This window comes from Ambystoma mexicanum, chromosome 11 (assembly GCF_040938575.1).
Source record: "Ambystoma mexicanum isolate Mex_15411 chromosome 11, UKY_AmexF1_1, whole genome shotgun sequence".
NCBI lineage: Eukaryota > Metazoa > Chordata > Amphibia > Caudata > Ambystomatidae > Ambystoma > Ambystoma mexicanum.
This window is the reverse complement of record NC_090934.1, coordinates 722025771-722042209: the sequence shown is the minus strand read 5'-3', so window position 1 is coordinate 722042209 and position 16439 is coordinate 722025771. Positions and strand designations below refer to the sequence as shown.

Here is a 16439-nt window from a genome sequence, read left to right as displayed (position 1 = left end):
GATGCTGGATTTAATTCATCTCAGAATGCACGAAGTCATAAAAACTGACTACGAAAAACTGTTTGGAGGAACACACGTTTTTGTTTTTGGAGCCCTCCTACAATTACCACCAGTAAGGTCAACCCATTTTAAAAAAAATAGAACACAAACAATGCTGTAATACACTTGGCAGCACTGGAAAGTAACTCTCTGGTAACATTTTCGCTACAGAGAACTAACTCAAAACATGCATCAGTCTGCAGATCTAACCTAAACTAACATTTTAAAAAGCCTTAGAATGTCTGCTTACTAACAATGCAAAAATCCATCTAAAAAAACTAAAGAAATCCATATGAACAAAAGACATCTGCCCCTAATGTTATGGAACAATTAACTCAGCAAAATGTAAAATGCATGTGCTTAATGCCAACGCTTCCAAGAAGTTCACAATTCCACAACAAAATGTTGAAAAAAAAGCAACCCATAGGACATTTCACCTCCACAGGCAAACTAGAAGCGCTCGGCATGACACTACCCGTGTGTCAACAAGCACCAGCATGACTAAATAGCTCCGAAAAATATATCTCCAACACAGCTGGATTAGAAAAGCTATTAACTATGTGTCTAAACTGCAGAGTAATTCTAAAATGTAACCTTAAGGTAAAACACGATTTAGTCAATGGAGCAATTGGTACAATCGCTGGCTTCCAAACATATCCACATGACAACACTCTGTTTCTCAACATCCACTTTGACAAACTTGCAGAAGTTAAAAGAATAGGCCGCACAATAGCATATTTCCTTCTTTTGAAAGACATGTATGTATGCAGGTATGCATATTCTGTCACTATTCACAAGTCACAAGGTCTAACTCTAGTCCAACACTAATCGACTTTGGCAGCACAGTCTTCAAAGAAGGTATGAATTACGTAGCACGTTCACATCTCCATACACTCAATGGTCTATTCCTAGTTAATTTGATGGAAACAAAGACAATGCTATCATTCCTTGAATCCTAGAATACAACATGTTATGTGCTCTGTATACCCCCCCATCTAAATATGCACCCTGTACCTCAAAAAACAAAACCTTTAAAAAGTAATAAAAACAGAAGCTTACCCAGATCTCCATCCAATACCACTAAAAGAACTAATAACTGCAGGTCCATTAAATTAAACAAGCACAAAACTCTCTACTCCGAAAACAACTTCACATCCATCAAAAGAAAGACACATGTCTCTTGTCGAGAAACAAGTGCAGTCCCATCAAAGGATACAGAGGCACAACTCCCTGGTCCATTTAAGTTCAGCAACACAAATGGAGTAAATACTATGCAAATATAGAAATCAATCTGTTCTCCCAATTGTTCACAACATTTACTTAAATGGCTCAGACCAGTTGTGTTTGAAAATGCTTGCCAGAAATAATCCTGACATCACCTACAGTGTCTCAGGTATAAGGCAGGAATTCTACTACTGTGCATGAATGGTAAAATTCACCACACACACACAGGAAGATCCACAAGGGTTCTTAATGTAATTACTACAAGTAGTAGAAACCAAAACAAACAAATGACTAACTAATATTCTTGCAACCCAAATGTATTCACTAAAGTACACAATTAGAATACGCCAACGGGTATCTAACTACTTTAAATATATGCTTATAATACGACACTTCAAGCATACCATCACACTTATACTTACATAATGCATCCACAATACTACAATAGTACTTTTAAAATAAGATTGTTTATCCACAAACAGTGCCAACGCCTCTAAATATCAATGATGAGGCAATTAAAATTATAGTAATGTGAAAGTAATCATATTTATTGAATAGCCCTTCTGTGACATGTGTTTCAACCAGTCGGTCTTCCTCAAACCAAGGCAAGGGTCATAATTAATAAAGTACATATTCAAAAATCATAACAGAAATGAAACAGTAAATAGTCATTATTCTAGAGCAGAAAATAGTCATTTGATTAATGAGGGAAACAATTATGATTGTGATTACAGAAGACAGAGAATCTGGGGTGGGAAAAGGGAGGGATGAACAGATAAAAATGATAGATAAACATAATAAATTTAAGTTGTGCAATCAATTCGGAGTCAGACACTCAATACACTAATCAATCCCCCAATCATGCAGCCCGGAGCCAAATATATTCATAAACAGAAAAGTTAAGTGAAACATCTTCATAAAAGTGTCACTAGTAATTCAATATTTAATTTTAAGCTCCATGATCCTATTCCAATGGTGCTAATCCATCATGCCCTAGTGTTCCTTATGTCAGGTTAAAACTGAACTACAGTACACCCTTATGTGATCTTATTTTCCAAAGATGCGTAACTCTAATACCATTAATTAACACACACCTTAAATCTTGTGCTCACTGTTATAATCCTCGATTGGGTGTATTTTATCCATGCCTAATCCTGTGAACCCAATTCCACGGTTATCAATACAATTAGACAGGGATATTAACATCTAATACCATTTCCCTTGGGTGGTCAACCAGAGCCAATATAAAATCAAACAATTCCTTCTGCCATACTTCAATCGATCATTAACAAGTCTTGAACCAACCAATCGAATATTCATATTGCCATAGCTCAAAATCAATTAGCATGCTAATTGAAATGAGAGATGTTTTTGTGCCAGGACTATTGTGATGACCGAGTTGTTATGATCATCTATATGATTTGTGTACCTGGCCAGCTCATGGGTGTAAATCACAATATGACCATTACATGAATTTATGTGGAATGTAGAAATATTTAAATAATAACAATGGTACATTTTAATTCAATGAAATGCTGCATGTTGATCAACTGAGTTAAATCCAATATGGCTATTTGTAACGGGAGTTGATATACAAAACATGATGGTGCCATCTTGACAATATGGGAATTAAGTTTGTCACTGTCACATATGTATGGCGTATAACATCAAAATGAAAAAAATATATAAATAGGTTTTTCAAAATGGAGACTGGTTTCAAACTACACACGTGTGGATCACCACCGATTCCAACAGGTAAGTATATTCCTGTCTGTGTCTGGCTATTAGTCTATAGGAAATAAGCTTAATTCCATTCGATTGGATTGGATATTAAGAGTAATCATAAGAATGATGTGAGTAGTTGTTCTAATTGATTTTGAGCTATGGCAATATGAATATTCGTTTGGTTGATTCAAGATTTATAATGATCGAAGTATGGCAGAAATAATTATTTGATTTTATATTAGTTCTGGTTGACCACCCAAGGGAAAGGGTATTGGATGTTAGTATCCCTGGCTAATGTTACTGCTAACGGTGGAATTGGGTTCACAGGATTAGAAGCGGACAATCTGCACCCAATCGAGGGTTATAACAGTGAGCACCAGATTTAAGTTATGTGTTAATTAAGGGTATTAGAGTTACACATTTTTCTATAATAAGATCACATAAGGGTGTACCGTAATTCAGTTTTGACCTGAGTAAGGAATACTAGGGCATGATGGATTAGCACCATTGGAATAGGATCATGGAGTATACAATTAAGTATAGCATCACTAGTGACACTTAAATGAAGAGGTTTCGCTTAACTTTTCTGTTTATGAATATATTTGGCACCGGACTGCATGGTTGGGGGATTGATTCATGTATGGAGTCTCTAACTCCGACTTGATTGCAAAACGTACATTTATTATGTTTGTTTATATATTTTACTTACCTATTCATCCCTCCCTTTTTGCACCCCTGATTCTCTGTCTTCTTTGACCACACATTTTCCCTCATTATTCAAATTGACTATTTTCTGCCCTGGAATAATCGCTATTTTCAGTTTTGTTTCTGTTATGATTTTTCTGAACATGTGCTTTATTAATTATGAACCTAGCCCTGGTTTGAGAAGATAGACTAGTCGAAACACGTGTCACAAAAGGGCTATTCAATAAATATGGTTACTTTCACATTACTGTCATTCTAATTGTATCGTCATTGATATTTGGAGGCATTGGTGCTGTTTGTGGGTCAACAAGAATTGTATATACACTACAAAACAAGGTTTGGGAATACCTTAGTGAACCCTGTCAGCGACAGCCAAGAATCAGTATGGAATAAAAGGGGTGAGCGCAGAGTGGAGTCATAACTCCCAATAATTACAATCTACTTTTAAAAAATATAATAGAGCTACTATACATCAACAGGCATCTAACTACTTTAAACATACACTTCATTACTATACAAACATGCCTTCACAAAACCATATAAATGCCTCAAACTGTAACTATATACAGTAGGGTTTTTTAAATCCACCATGGATTTTGTTTCCAATGACACAATGATTACTATATGTTAATACAACAACAGTGTATCGCGCACAAATGTTGTACCAAATATAGTACATACAATGTACTATTTATGAGGGTCAAAAAGTAAAACTATATGTACAACTGTATGTAATTAAATGTTTCAAAGTATGTTTAACAAATTATATTTTTTCTTTACAGAGAAACAACCACAGATTACAGCCGTGTTACACTATTCATGTAATTCTCCACACCCATTATCAATTGCTCTCAGCATATTACTGTACCCATAATTACTAAAGACAAATTATTATACATTTTGCCAGTGTCTACGTTACAGCCTTCTTCCAATATTTAAGTAAAAATCCATCCTCACTATTAATTTCCATCAAGATACTACTGTAGCCAAAATCACTAAGCACAAAACATTGTAACAATATGCAGTGTGCACAATTGTGGTAGGATTATAAATACCATACACACTATAATAATATTCTTCTACCATATTACAAATACTTCCCCTAGAGTATATAGAATTACTATACACATATTACAATGGCCATTGGCCAGTGTCCAGATTATTGGGGGCGTGGCCGCATGCCACAACAATGGAACTTAACCATATCATAAATACGCACAATACACCTTCAACTAACATGACTCACTCCATTTGCTTTTACTATTGTCTGCCACAACTATACAACTATGGTAGCCATTTGCACAACTAAAAAACCATGTCCCCAAAAATAAACACAGTAACCACCGTCACAACTATACTCTTCAAATATGTATACCCTAGCCCCACACACACACACACACACACACAAACAATACACTTTAGCTATTGTACAACCACTTCAGCAACCACTAACAACTATATTTTTTCATTTAAAAAACACACATATTACTCACACTCAGTACTTTAATAAAACATGTGTAAATGTACAAAAACACAGAACCAATCCCAATAGTGTCCACGGACACATGTCCGTGTCAGCAGACACAGGTTCGTGTTCGCAGCTTGGAGTACTCCTGCAGACAGTAAAATTGACAACCGTTTTCACCTATAAAAACTGCTCCTTTCCATTTTTTTCCACTCCCACACCCTTCGCAGACACTCTTTCAGCCAGAAAATAGCCCCAAATGTATTAGGTTTTCCTAACCACGCTGTCCACAGACAAAGGGCATGGTCCGCGGATTCAATATGGCTGGATGCATCTCATGTTTTTCAACAACCAATCAGCATGCGCATTTGATGTCTGCGAACACCTTGCCACACCATGCCTCGATTGGTCCAGAGATGTCCGCGGACACCGTATCAGGAACTGAGTCTGCGGACCAGTTGCAGAGATCAGTAATTCTTTTGTCCCTCCTTTTTGGCAATTATTTTTAAAACGACTGGACGGTTTTACACCAAATTTGCAAAAGCATGCTTTTGGGACCAATCCACCACTCCTCGCGCAGGTTTGGTGCAAATATGGCCATCTGTTTGTGCTGTAGGCGCAAGCACATATTTGTTTCATTAGGTCTATGAGGATTCCAAAGGTGTAGGGACCCCACCCTTGACGAAACCTCACCAAACCTCTCAAAATCCTTCTGAGGTGGCCATATACGTCGACGGTGCCCACTGTATATTTCTCAGTGTCACTGGCCATGGGCACTTTATATTTTAAATCAGTAACGGGCCACTAGCCATGGCCAGTACATTTGACAAAACCACCAGGCTTTCAGTCTTTACAAAGCTACCATGGCACGCCATGGCCACACATTTTTCATCATGTACAAATATCTATTTTTTGTATAACATTTACCCCATAGCCACGGCTAGAATTGCAGTGTACTACTTATAGCGTGGGTATCTGTAGTTTACATGTATCCACGATTATCAGGCGAAAAAAAGAAATGCACCACTGGCACCCACTCACTCAGCAAGTGCCCCTCTGCTCATGGCAAAGTCTCCCCACTCCCACCAAATACCATTTATCTCCCCAGCTCTCTCCAATACCCCCTCAAACACTAATTCTTCCATGTGACACACTTTCATTTCGGATTGCTTTTTCTACGGTATCCGCAATTATCGGACCAAATAACCGTGACTATGGCAAAAGGTTTGGGCTGCAAACTTGGTCTCCAGCCCACCTCCAACTTCCCTATTTCACATGGTGCCCCCCCACCTCTACCCTGATACCATTTCACAATTTGTCCGCCTCCAAATGCCAATGTTCTGCTTTTCGTGTCTCTTGCAATGGAAGAAAAAACAATAGAAGCTTTTTCATTTCCGAAAAGGGTCCCTGCCACAATGCATCATAGGGATATAGCTATAATTTTAGGATAAAGGGGTGCCTCCTTCTCCATCAAATATTTTAAAAACTACTTAAATAACCCAAAACCACAAAAGGATGACAACTCAACGCTTTGTGCCAAGTTGTTTCAGACCTGGTCCAAATTCGTCCAGCGGTTTGGGGTGTCCGGTGGAACAAATACTGACCTTTTTGTGTCAATGAATGGGGAGTAGGGTGAAAGTGTTTTTTTTTCTTAATAACTTTTTTAAAATTTTTAGCAAATATTTCCCAGACATTCCAGTCTGAGGGGCAAGGGGGGGGGAGGGGCTCGCGTACAACAAATTTCCACCAAAAACTTGTTGCACGAGTCAAATGTTATTAGCAATGAATGTTTTTGATTTCCATTGGAACTCACGTCTCACTTTATCTATAGGCCTATAATATATATTTTCACAGAAAAAAAACTTTAGTTAAAGTGCAGTTAAGTTGACCAGATTTAACGCAACAAAACCCTTGAAATCCTGCAGATGTGGGAGGTCATGAACAGCTTAACTCGGGGTGTTTCTGTTGCATCATTATGGGGGGCATCGACAGGAACGGGTCGAGTTAAGATGGTCATGACTTCCCACATCCGATGAATTTCAATGGTTTTGTTGAGTTAAATCTGCTCAATTTAACTATACATTAACTAACGTTCTCAGTGAATTTGAAGGATTTTGTTATACCATAGGTTTTTTACAAGCCACTAGCAATGGCCTTTGACCTTGTCCACTCTACATGTTCCCCCATATCTTTCTTTTGGACCCACTAGATGGCCATGGGATTTGGCCATGGCCACTATACATGTCTTTCGGGTCCAGTAGCAGGGCCTTTGTCTCTGGCCAGTGAGCACAGCCTTTGGCCGTGCCCACTGTATCTTTTAAAACACTACCTTTCTTTCCCACTCACCTGCCATGGCCTTCACTCATGACCATTGGCCCCAGCTTCAGCCGTGGCCCCTTTGCATGTTGCCCCAATAGCTATCTTCCGGTCCAACTAGCCATGGCCTTCGGCCAGGCCCAGTGCCCACGGTCTTCGGAAGTGGCCACTCCACATATTGCTTCAATAGGTTTTCTAAATGGGCCCTGCCCAAGCCTTAGGCCGTGGCCACACCACTAGGTTTCTTTTGGGCACACTAGCCATGGCCTTTCACCATTGCCACTTTCCATATTGCACCATTTGGTTCCTTAAAGTAACCCAGTAGCCATAGCCTTCGGCCACACCCATTGTCACCCACCTTACTGCAGATGTACAATTACCCTTGTCTTAATCATTTTTTTAACGCTTTTTTAAAAAAAAACTTTTCCCCCATAATTGCAGTTATCTACATACGACAGATAACCACAATTGTCTGTAAATGCACACAAATAACTGTGGTTATTCGTCAAAAGCGGACAAAATCCGAAACTCTTCCCTTCCCTCCCAGGCACTCACAAAGTGTCCCCCCACAGGTACCATGCTCCCCCCACTCCTCGTAAGTTCTTTTTCCCTCCTATGTTTGAGCTCTGACCTTGGTCCCCAGCCCTCCCCCACCCCCAAAACAGTATAGCTGTATCTCACATGATGCTTTGCAGCAGAGAGGCTGACAGGCTTTCAGAAATGTTTTCCCACATTTCTATTGGTAATAACTTTTGACTTGCTGGAAGGATTTGGATGAACATTTCAGAACAAAGTTTGTCAAGGACCCACTGCCCCAAACTGCAAATATTGGGAACAAAACTTTGCAAAATTAAAAAAGAAATCAAAATGCCACAGTTTCACTGTTTTCAGCCAATTCATTTTCCCAATACTGAAAAGTGCAGATCCTGAAAAAGTTGTAGCACAAAAACCGCTGTGCAGATTGGGACAAATAAGAAACAACTTCGGCACAAATCGGTGATTTAAATGTCTTGACTGGTTTGGGGTAAATCCATCCAGTAGTTTTTAAAATATTTGATACGGAAAGGGAGCCCCCTGCTCCTTAAAATCTTTATATCGATGTTGGTGTTTTGCAGCAGAAACTCAGAGAGGCCAATACAATTTCAGGAAGGGGTCTAGGATTATTCCATCTAGTAGTTGTTAAAGTATTTGACAGAGAACGAGGTGCTCTTTCTCACAAAATGATAGCTAAATATGAGTCCCAGAAGGCACCAGTGAGGCTTTCAGACATGACAAAGCTGCCATTTTTTCTGTTGCTTGATCTGATAGATAACGGCAGTTACAATGGGTCTAACTGGGTTAACCAAAAATGAAAAGTGGAAAAAATGCAACTTGGAGGAGGAAAAAGGATTATATGGCATAAGGTTAGAGGTAGGGAGGGGGAAAGCGGACACCATGTGAAATTGGGGAGTACAGTATGTGGACGCTGGGGACCAAGTTCAGAGCGCAAACATTTTCACATAACTGGGTTTATCTGGCAAGATAACCATAGTAATGATAGAAAACTAGATCAGGAATTAAAGTGCATCAGACGAAATGGTTCCATGTGGCAATATCCCCGCAAAAATATTGCCATACAAGAATGTCGTCATATTTTTGTGGCAATATTAACCCATTGAACTTGCGGGGGACACCCCTGCAACAACCATATTATTTTAAACCCTCGCTCCCATTAACCCCAAAATTATCCCACCCTATAATATTGCCTATGGCCGTTCCAAACTACCATATATATGGCGATATTTTTGTTGGGGTTAATATTACCTGATACCGACGAAATGAAGTGCTGGGGGAATGTAAAATGGCTAGGGAGGGAAAAGAACTTAAGGGGCGTGGGGGAGTATGGTATGAGGGGGGGCCCTTGGTGAGTGCTTGGGAGGGCTGGAAAGTGTTTGTGATTTTGTTCGCTTTTGACGGATAACTGCAGTTATCTGTACTACGTTGATAACTGCGGTAAAGGGAAAAACTTTTTTTTTTAAAACAAGATTTAAAAAGGGAGATTCAGATAAAAAAGGGGGGACATTTTACAGCTACGTTGAGGTGGGCAGTAATGGGCGTGGCTGAAGGCTATGACTACTGGGTCACTTTAAGGCATTAAAGGGTCAATATGGAAAGTGGCCACGGCCGAAAACCCTGACTAGTGGGCCCCAATGAAACCTAGTGGAAACATGTCAAGGGGCCACAGTGAAAGGCCATGGCTAGTATGCCGAAAAGAAACCTAGTGGTGGGGCCAGGGCCAAAGGCCATAGCTATTGGGCCCATACAGGAAACCTATTGGAGAAATACATAGAGTGGCCACGACTGAAGGCCATGGGCACTGTGCATGGCCAAAGGGCATGGCTAGTGGGACCAGAAGAAAGCTATTAAGGCAATATGTAATGGGGCCACTGACCAGGGCCAATGGTCATGGGCAAAGGCCATGGCCAGTGAGCGGAAAGAAAGGTAGAATTTCAAAAGATACAGTGGGTAAGGCCAAAGGCTGTGCTCACTGGCAACGGCCGAAGGTCCTGCTAGTGGGACCGAAAGATATGTATACTGGGGATGGCCATATCCCTTGCCCACTTAGTGGGTCCAAAAGAAATCTATTGGAGGAACATGTACAGGCAGTGGTCGGTGGCCCTGCGGGAAGGTCAGGGATAGTGGCCTGTAAAAAAACTATGGTATAACAAAACCCTTGAAATTAACAGAAAAAAACTTTAATGAAAGCATAGTTAAGTTGAGCAGATTTAACGCAACAAAACCCTTGAAATTCAGTGAATGTGTAAAGTCATGACAAGCTTAACTTGGTGCATTCTCGTTGATGCCCCATAATGCCATGACCCCATAATGCCATGTTGTATGTCATTGCGACTCCCTTCTCTTATAATATGTATGTGCTCACGGGCTTGCAATGGGCACACGCTGAGTTAAGCTGGTCATGACTTCCCACATTCACTGAATATTTAGGTTTTTTTGTGTTAAATCTGCTCAATTTAACTACACTAAAGTTTTTCAGGGAATATATATACACACACACACACACACACACACACACAGATATATAATAATTGTGCAGTAGAAACAAGTTTCATCTTAAAAATTAAGAAAACAATTCACCTAGTCTATCACATTAAAGTAACAACAACGAAAAATAAATGACGCCACAACTATCTTGAATGCTTTTAATGCTTTTTTAGGGCAAAAAACATTTATAGTCTATAATTAAACATATTTTGGCATACATAACAAGCAATCTCCACAGGGCGTTCAGTGGGTTGTTTGCTGGGGCTGAGGTAGAGGCAAGCGGGATTGCGAGATCCGGCTAGAGATCAGATGCAGGATCTCGGATCCGGCGTCAGCTGTTGTAACGTCACTTTTTGCTATGTGTCAGAAAATCCTACCCTGCTGACTGAGCATGTGTGCATGGCGAAGTGGCTCGGCAAGCTGGCCCATACTGGCCAGAAAACCAGTCGCACAGTGACTGTCAATGAAAATCACATAATTACCCAATTGGACAATATACCTTTGAATTAGTGGAATTCTTATCCCATGTACCTAGTGTTGGGGGGGGGGAATGTAACAAGGTGCAAAGTAATTTAGGTTACTGACATATGAAGTAAAGTTCTCGGCTGTTCTAGAAATACTTATTATCTAAGTGTTCTGCAAAACTGTGCTCAAGTAGACATCATACGCTAAGCAAAGCCAAGTTAAGCTAATCCGTAGGTTTGGCGGGGAAAAGGGTCAGGCAGCAGTAAATCATTACGGGTCCGGCGGCAACTGACTTCATAAAGAAATTATTTCCATTACGGACCAAACCATAACAGAAATAATTTCTTTGTGAAGGCTTACTGACTTCAAAGGGGGTGAGAAGCAGTGGTAGGGATTATGAAAAAGGAGCAGGCAGCAGGTTTAAAGGGGGGTATTGTGGAGGGTAAGGGGAGGACTGATTCAGGGATTAGGGAAGGAGGGTTTTGGATCAGGGTTAACACTGGAGGCATAAGGGGACAGGAAAAGACAAGCAAAGTCGATTGGGGGGGGTGGAGAAAGACACAGAGGGACCTGGAGGACAAATTGGCGGCAGTCAGGGCCTGTATGGGGCATAAGGATGAGGGGGCAGTGGTGCAGGGGGTGCTGTGTGCCTGCTTTTCCTGGAGCCAACACCCAAATTCAGCAATCTCAGTCGGTGGTAGTTAGAGGTTAAGACACGTATTGCTGCTTCATGTAGAATGCTAAGCTATTGGCCAGCAAGTCTGCTCCCATTATTACTGCACTGCCACTGGAAGGTCTCCACTCAGACATTTTCCCACTGGACACACAGAATGAACCACACCAATGTTAATGCTGTTGGTAATGTTGAAACAAACTGAACTACTTTTCACACTTTGGTGCTGAATTTCAGTATTACCTATTTGATATGGACTCCTTGTACTTACATCACTGCCTGTGTCTGCTCAGTGTCTCTGTCTGCTCAGTGCAGATTTTGGTGGCTGGTCCTTGAGTGACAAACATCACACGTGGCGCTTACGGTCATTCCTTTACCCATCAACAAATGGGTGGGTTGCCCAAAGCCTGCTGTTGGTAGGATTGTCTGATGGGTAGGAAAAAGTGACAGGTCAGGCTGTCAGATTTTCCTACCCCGTCACTTTTTCCTACCCCTGGGTGGGTTGCCAAATGCCTGCTCTCGGTAGGATTTTCTGACGGGTAGGAAAAAGTGACAGGTCAGGCTGTCAGATTTTCCTAGCCCGTCACTTTTTCCTACCTTTGTGTGGGTTGCCCAATGCCTGTTGTCGGTAGGATTTTCTGATGGGTAGGAAAAAATGACAGGTCAGGCTGTCAGATTTTCCTACCCCGTCACTTTCTCCTACCCCTGGGTGGGTTGCCCAATGCCTGCTGTCGGTAGGATTTTCTGACGAGTAGGAATAAATGACAGGTCAGGCTGTCAGATTTTCCTACCCCGTCACTTTGTCCTACCCCTGGGTGGGTTGCCCAATGCCTGCTGTCGGTAGGAGTTTCTGATGGGTAGGAAAAAATGACAGGTCAGGCTGTCAGATTTTCCTACCCCATCACTTTTTCCTATCGGTAGGATTTTCTGACAGGTAGCAAAAAGTGACGTTACACCGGCCCATTGGCCAGCTCTGCATCCACCGAAAACGTTCATCAGCCACCCTTGACTTTGAATCATTTATAATGCAGGTGCCCCCTCCGGAGGCACCCTGTCCCCCACTATAGTTGACAGGTGTGCAATTTGAAGAACCATCCTTGAAGTTCACATAAGGAACTTGGTCCTCTCTCCCCTGCACACAGGTCACAACTTGACAGGAAAATGATTATCTGGCATAACTGTTTCGGGGTACGGTGCACTGCAACTGTTTGAGTTTCTCGGGCAAGCATGCAATCATTTAAACAACCGAGCAGAAACCCCCCACTCTGACTGGGCTGGAATGGCAGCTCAATGTAATAACAACAAGGGGGTTTGCACCACTGTTAACCACACGAGTGAAGGGCTGGACTAAGGCGCAACGCTTTGAACATTTTAAACACTAGCATGGAACAGGATGTATTGTCTACTAATGCGGTGTGTGTTGGGGTGGGTATGCAGCGTGGTGGGATGCACGCACGACACAGTGGGGTAACTATAAGCAGAGGGTTCTAAAGACTGAAAAGTGTGCCCGCCTGGCGCCAAGATAACGTTGCCCAACTATTCCACTGTGTCTCAAGGGCAAACACCGAGCGTGGGATAATGTGCGTAACGTGCCGGCTTTATATTAACGAAACCTGTTGACAGAGAGGGCTAGAACACCCATAACGCTGCGAGGGGTCCGTTTCCCTGGAAAGTGGGAAATGGTGGCAGGTTCACCTATAACTGGGGGTAGGGGCGACTACACCACATTGCAAGGAGAGCCCCCAGACTAGGAAAGGCAAGGCAAGAAGGAGCAGATCACACAGTGCCTGTACATATGCTCAAAGAGCAGAAGGCATTACTATCCAGTGTACTGATCACTTGTTTTTTATAGCGAGAGATGCAGCTGTCTCGCAACCTTTCGGCACGACAAAAGCAGGAGTTACGGTTACGGACCACTGTTATTACATGCAACATGCACATTCACAGAGTATATACACATGTAGGCGCAGGGTGCAGGGCACGGGGCGGGGCCCGGGCTCTTCCTGGTAACCAGTTTGGTAATTTGTCACATCTGAGAGCTCAGAAAAGAGCTCCACAAAAATAAGGAAGGGCTTTCTTCAGAGACATCGCATCCTGTTCACAGAGCTGAACAAACAGTTTCCCACGCTGTGCACAGAGACACCTCGGCTCCAGGAGTGTGCCGAGTGTGCCAAGTCAGCAAGGGCGATATCCTGCCCAACTAATACCCCCAATATAGCACCCATAAGGTTGACTGAATGCCAGACATGATGTTACTAAGTTTAAAAGGCTAATCATTCCGGACAGCTCATAGCAGTTGCACTGCGCCCTGACAGAGTGCCACTCACACAGTTCATGATTCTCCAACTCTCCAGTGTGCGGTCGGTGGACAGACAAGCAGTGTCGGCGATTACCTCTAGCAATAGCGGGTCACTGACCTTGAAGGTATGCTGTTCGACCCTCCTTGCTTGTCCAACATCAGGCAGTCCCCTCTCATAACGCTAAGGGATCCCCGGAAAGAGAGCCGCTCCGATTCCCCCAAACAGGTGCGAGGCTGGAGGCCGCAGGTCACATCTGAACAGCAGGCGCTTCCCAGCGTCCAAGGTGTCGGAGTGGGGAGCAGAGTCTGTCACGCGCCCAAGCGCTCCGGCAGCAGAGCACCTGTGCACGCGCAGCCCCAGGCAGGACGCTGGCGGGGTTCCAGTCTACAGTGGTTGAAAACAGTGCGGCAGGATTGGCGTGCTCCTCAAAGCACGTGACCCAGACCAGCCGGCAGATTGGCCCGGGCGGAGCTGCTCTTCCAGCTCCGCGACTGAACGTGAAGCATACAGATATTATTCATTGGTAGCTGTTAATAAATACCCTTTCGCTAGCAAAGCGGCAAATTACAAGATTATTAACATGTGTACTATACCCACGTCTAGTTTACTATGTGCAATCATTAAATTAATCGAAAAAAGGCATGACAAAGTCCTCACTTATTTTACGCCATATCATTTTGTTTTCCAAAATGAAAGTAACCAGCATTAGAAAAGTCAGTAGGCTTTGGTTGCCACCTGCGATTAGCAGCGTAGCCTGAAATGGCCAGTGTTGTTTGTCATCCTAGGCCTGCCATAGTCGCCATGTGGTAAAATAGCACCCCACATGTGCAGTTTCTGCCAAATTGTGCCATGGGAACAGGGGTGCAGTCAGCCTCAAAATTTTGGGAGGGCTGGATGGCAGTTTTAAAAACTGTTAGTGAGACGGGACATTAAACCTATTGCGCTGCAGTTAACAACCCCCCTGCCCCCCATCCTACCACCCCCTCCCCAAACCCAGGGGGCTGAGTAGATATTACGCTCTCCTTTGGCCCATTAGATCCACCTTTCACTCCAACTCAGCAGAGGCATAGCCATGATTCTGTAACAAGTGGGGCCTGGAGCTAATGTATAAGGGCCCACACTCTAAGAAGAGCCTACAGAAGGAAGGGCACTTGTTCTGCCCCCAGCCAAATGCACAGGAGTGACAGAGAGTAGTGCGGGAGGGCGAATCAATCAAGGGGGGTTGTCCCCTTGAGAAAAGTTTTTAAATAATGGGTTAAAATAGTGAATTTTTCAGAACATTTTCTGTGATAAATTAGGTAAAAAGGCACACAGTTTACAATCGGTTTTGCAGGGTAAGACATGAAAGGTCCATTATATGCCAAGCCACCAACAATGCACAGGAGCATTTTCTAACACATTCTCATAAAACCTTTGCCCACTATATGCCAGTACTCTGCAAGTGTAAAAAAGCATGTTCATATGGATTGTGCTCACACATGTTCATTCTGGTGCACCTATATATGCCACTATTCCCACATAGGAAAATACTCATGTTTCCTTTGTCCATAATGCCAGTAAGGATACTATAGCAAAGCATGTTTATGCTGGCTCTGCCAATACATGCCAGTATCTCCATGTAACAACATACTCATGTTGGCTTTACCTTCATGCCACAGTAAGAAAACATATCGTGGCTGGCTACACAAATCCCCACTCCCCATTTAAGAACTCTCATTGTGTTGAATTTTCTCCCTAACATCAGTAAATAATGTCTTGCCACAGTAAAAAAAACATTGCCTTGCAGGCTGCAGGAATGCCCCCACGCGAATGTAAGAATAGTTATGTTGCCTTTGGCCTTAACACCAGTAATAAACTGCAATGCCACAGTAAGAAAACATGCTCTTGCTGACTAGCCGACAAGATAGCTCAGCCGGCTGAGTGCATGCTGTTGTAATCTGATTTGCAGGTTCAAATCCTGGCAACGCCAACTCAGCCTTTTATACTTCAAAGTGACCTCCCTGATCTCCACCTTCTTTTATGTACTATTATGTTGGCCTTGCACCTTGTTACCTCTCTCTCTTACTCTGTACTGTACTGTGTTTTCCCTGCTCACCAAGTTGTACCAGCGCAGTGATACTTACGGGTTTGGGCACATTAAATGCAATAAATGAATAAAGCTCATTAAATGAGTGCAAACTTTGGTTGAGTGATACATTTTATATAAATATGTTCTCTGTACAGCACTTTGGCGGAATCGCTATATAAAGTACATATTATCATTACACAAATCTCCCCATATAAAAACATTTATGTTGCCCTCATCTTGTTATATTCTCCCCATGTAAGAATATGTATGTTGCCTTTGTCCTTAACACGAGTAAAATAAACAGCCATGTCAAAATAAGGAAACATGCCCTCCCCATGTTAAAACACTCATGTTGGCTTTGCCCTAAAGTGAGTACAACATTCCATTCTGCAGCAAGACCCAGCCAGTCCAGCCCCT

The 16439-nt window shown here is 42.4% G+C and overlaps 1 protein-coding gene across 8 annotated transcripts in view; it reads right to left on the bottom strand.

The window, feature by feature from the left end:
• Window positions 1-14334, bottom strand: part of PPFIBP2 (PPFIA binding protein 2) — a 1806653-nt gene extending 1792319 nt beyond the window's left edge. For 3 of the 8 annotated variants that reach the window (XM_069623591.1, XM_069623595.1, XM_069623596.1), the window contains exon 1: window positions 14072-14332. The gene's annotated coding sequence lies outside the window, so the exon portion shown is untranslated. Of the gene's footprint in view, window positions 1-14071 lie in introns of all 8 variants that reach the window. The other 5 variants (XM_069623590.1, XM_069623589.1, XM_069623593.1 and 2 more) reach the window with 3 other exon arrangements.
• Between the last annotated feature and the right edge of the window lie 2105 nt (window positions 14335-16439).